We start from the raw sequence: 4,613 nt of genomic DNA on the forward strand, positions 1-4,613 counted from the left end.
CTGAATGTTGTTTGCTTTGTGCTTTGTGGGACTCTTATTAATGTGAGCTAACTATTAAGTGAATATGCTAAGTCACATGGGACACAGGCCGAATAATCTCAGAGTGATAGATCTGACCCTATTGCGCAGCTCTTGTCTGAGTCCAACCGTTCTAGGGATGGGTCTATTACTCGAAGGATTATCTGATCTCTGTTGCATGAGGCTATATTCATGAGATAACTAGTTGACATTACCGGGAATCTTTCGACAACTGAGGACTGGATGGGTACGGGAACCTAGGAAAGCCTAGGATATGTTCAGTGGGTTAGTAGTGAAGTTCAGTGAGACTTAGGTGTACCAGTTTGAGGAAGTGACTTGGAGGATTCGGGAGGATTGCTGAGGAAAGTATGGATAGGTGTGGAAGGTAGTATTGGGCCCGTACTACTGAAAGCACAGGATCCATACTCGAATCAGTGAGAGTCTTGAAGAATCTGAGAAGCTTCGGGGAAGAGTTAGTGACCCGATTTGGGGACTGAGGACGTTCCAGTTGTTGCAGCTTAGCCATGGGCAAGTGAGCTAGCGAGAGTGACAGGGTGTCAGACCCTGAAGGATATGAATTCCAAGAGTTTGTAGATGCGAGATTGGTTTGGAGTGCCCTGGAAAGAGAGGTTCGCGCCAGGTACGTATAGTAAAGGGGTCCCGGGAAGAGACCCATGACTTCTGATCATCGGGTGAAAGGCCAGCAGGGCCGGAGTCAGTGCAACGGGTACGAGAAAGTGCACGAGGGAGTTTGTCACTCCAAGGGTTTAGGCTGCCACAGGTGTAGCAGGGTTGGTCATGTCAGCAGAAGGTGATCAGTATTCCTCCAGACGTTGCGGGTATGTCATCTTCTATTGCTACTAGATGGATGTTAGGGATACGTATCGTGTTGGAGTTTTGAGTGTTGTTTGGAAGATGATAGTGTCAGATGCAGGCATCAGATGCACAAGTGGTTGGTCATTGGAGATTCAAGAGAATTGTATTTTCACATGGGCTGTGTTCAGTTAGTGCTCAGTGGTGCTGCAAGATTGGAAGTGGGAACGAGGATTCGTCAGCCAGAGTGAAGATTAAGGCCTCTAGTTGTCAGCATCGGAAATGGATTGAGGTGTCAGACTGGACCATATTTCAAGAGTACTCTTCAAGATTTCATAGGATAGGCGATCTCAAGGTTTAAACGGTGATTAATCGCTAGCATTGGTAAACACAGGTTGTCATCAGTGGGATATTAGAAAGCGAGAAGGATTGGGAATCCTTCAACTCTCGCGTGTCGTAAAGACTTAGTCAAATCTAAGTGGGGGAGTGACTTTTTGTAAAGTTCTCCAAATGTGAGTTCTGGTTGCGCGAGGTGCAATCTCTTGGGCACCTTGTCAACCAGAAAGGTATCCCGGTCGATCCGGCCAAGATAGAGGCCATGATGCAGTGGGAGATTCCGAGGTCTCCATCCGAGATTCGGAGTTTCCTGGGTCTAGCAGGTTATTACCAGAGATTTATACAAGACTTCTCCGAGATTGCGGTTCCTTTGACCCGACTGAACAAGAAGTCGGTGGCCTTTCGCTGGGAGCCTAAGCAGCAGGCAACCTTCGAGACTCTCAGAAAGCAGGTTTCGGGAACCAAGTTAGAGCTCCAGTTAGGACTCGAGTTCAGTTGTGTGTTAGGTCGAGTGCGTGTTCGACCGGTATGCAAAGTGTTGTAAGACTACGGGGGTAGCCGTAGCATTCACTAGCGATCAGGTAGTATGGAAAGTGTTGTAAGACTACGGGGGTAGCCGTAGCATTCACTAGCGATCAGGTAGTATGGAAAGTGTTGTAAGACTACGGGGGTAGCCGTAGCATTCACTGGCGATCAGGTAGTATGGAAAGTGTTGTAAGACTACGGGGTAGCCGTAGCATTCACTAGTAGTTAGTAGCATAGAAGTGTTGTAATTCTGCGGGTGTAGCCGTATCATTCACTAGGTTGGTAGATAGCATGAGTGCGTTGTTAGGACGCAGAAGGAGCAATAGTACCCACCAGTTCGGGTGCAGCAGTAAGGTTATGGAAATCCACAAATTGGATTTCAGATTTACCCAAATGGATTAGATCTGGTTAAGCCAGTAATGAGACTGTAGGGACGTCACTACAGTTATGGGATCAAGGAAGCAATGGACTGCTTAAGGTCGTTTTTGATATAAGGCTACCATTGGTTAGGTAGCAATCAATTTTAGTCTTGGACTTGATGATGACAGGATTCGACGCATGGACCCGATTGGTTAAATCGGGAAGTTGCTAGAGCCACAGTGGCATGATAACTAGTGGCAACTAGTTCCAGAGAAGGATTTCGTTCAGGAGTCGTGTGAGACGACTAAGTGGGAGTCCTTTGACTCCGCAATCGAGTAGAAACCCGATATTTCAGATGACTGACGGGTGAATTGAGACCAGGGAGGTCTCGATAGATTTTGGGAAGCAACTATGTAGCATCATACTGCTTTCGGGTAGTTCAATGATCGGACAATTCAGCAAGTGGCGGTATTAGTAATTGTGTTTTGGATTGCAAGTACGGACGGAATAGCTAGATGATTTGGGGAGTGTCAAGCCACTCACAGCAAGAGTATCTGAGCCTTGGCCAGGTACAAGTGATCTACAAGGATATTTGGGTTTGTGACCCTGTTTTATAGTGGGATCCGCGAGTGATCAGAAGTTAAGTAGTCAGTGGTGGGATAAACGGACTGGATTTAACAATAATGATTATGTATGAGGGGTCTGTCAAGGAATCAGACCATCTCAAGACAACAAAATTCAGACGAAGTGGATGCGATTTTGTTGTGAGGAATTCGTGCACCTGCGGATTTTAGGGCCTTACGAAGATTGGACACCGCTACCCTGGGAAGGTTAGGGTGTGACCAAGACGGTGACCAAGTTACTAGAGTGATTTGGCGTATGAGAAATGGTAAGAAATGATTTCGAGGACGAAATCTAATTTAAGTGGGGGAGAGTTGTAACACCCGTTTATTTATTAGATAAATAAATAAATTAATGAACGAATGGTAGCCTTAAAATAAATAATTGTATATGCAGGGTGTTGGTTTCGAGGAGTTAATTGGCATAACTTAGAATTTGAGGGTTAAAAGTGTAAGTTCCGGACTCAGTTTATAATTATTTATGAAGACAGGGGCTCCGTGGTAATTATTGCATTTAATTTAAAAGGAAATGAAGTGGAAGGGTTGATTATGTCGTAATTAAGATATTGTGGGCTGTTTGGTAAATTTTGTACCTAAGGTGTAAACGATTTTAATGTTGAGGGTTTAAATGGTAATTATCGGATTTAATTTGAAGAAAATTTCCAAAGCTAGGGTAGGAAGGGTAAATATTGGACTCAAGTTGGAAAGGCTTGGTGGGGGAGGGACTAAACTTGTTAAAAAGAATGAAAGTTTGATTTTGAGCACAGGACTTGAACCCGGCGATCCTCCCTCCCGTTTTAAGGTAGCAACTTCCCAAACCCTAACCCTAAATGATGCACCCGCCACCCTTATGCCTCCCTCTTCCAGCCTCCGCACCACCCACTTACTTCAGTTCTCCGGCCGACAAAGACCACCGCTACGCCTCCTGCCGTCGAAGTCGCAGCCACCGTCGATAGTTCCACCACTGTCACTGCCGAAATCAACCGCCACCCTCTTCGCGCTTCTTCTATTCCGCCATCATTCGCGTCGCCGGAATGACGCACTTACCGTCGAGCATCGCCGCTGGCTTCTTGTCGGCGAAAGAGCTACGAGGCTGACGTCCCTCCGTGGGTAGTGGAGGATGGAGGTAGCATAGTTGTTGTTGTTGTTTCCGATTGAAAAATGTAAATTACAGCTTGGAATAATAAAAGAAATTGAAAACCACCACCTTAGGGTGGTGGCTGCCGCCACCGGCCGCCGCGTCGGGTGGCGGTGTGCTTGCCTCGTTGAGTTCGATTCGTTTAGGGTGCTTGAAACCCTAATGGGCCTTGTAAGCCATAATGGACCCTAATTGACCTAATAAAACCCTAATGGGCTTAATGATATTCTAGTGGGCCTAATAGGCCCAATAAAGCCTTAATTGACCTAAAAGCCCAATAAATTGATAAATGGGCTAGTATTTGGGTTGGAAACCCTAATTAGGGTTTGGAAAACCCTAATGCAATGAAACCCTAATTTGGGGAATTTATCAGGACACACGGGAATTATTTGATAACTCGAAATATTAAATAATAATCATTGGCAAAAATTAATCTATGCAATATTGGACTTAATGGATTAAGTCCTTAGTGGATTAAGCCCTTAATGGGTTAAGTAGGAAACTTAACCCTAATCATCATTTTATGAGAAACCCTAATTTCACTTGGGTTTATTGTTGGGCCTTTCTATTGGGCCTTGATGATTGGGTTATTAATGGACCATCCAAGATCAAGCAAATGGACTAGAATAATTAATGGGCTTTGAGGTAAGGCCCATATGAGGAGTTGGGCCAAATTTGGAAAATTAGGCCATAGATGGGCCACAGTTTGGGCCTTAATGATTATATGATGTTGGACCTTAGAATATGACCATGTAAAGGATTGGGCCCAATTTGGAAAATTGGGCCATATGTTGGGCTTTGAT

The sequence above is a fragment of the Lactuca virosa genome, chromosome 2 (genome assembly GCF_052849685.1).
Source record: "Lactuca virosa cultivar CGN04683 chromosome 2, Lactuca_virosa_CGN04683_v6, whole genome shotgun sequence".
Lineage (NCBI taxonomy): Eukaryota > Viridiplantae > Streptophyta > Magnoliopsida > Asterales > Asteraceae > Lactuca > Lactuca virosa.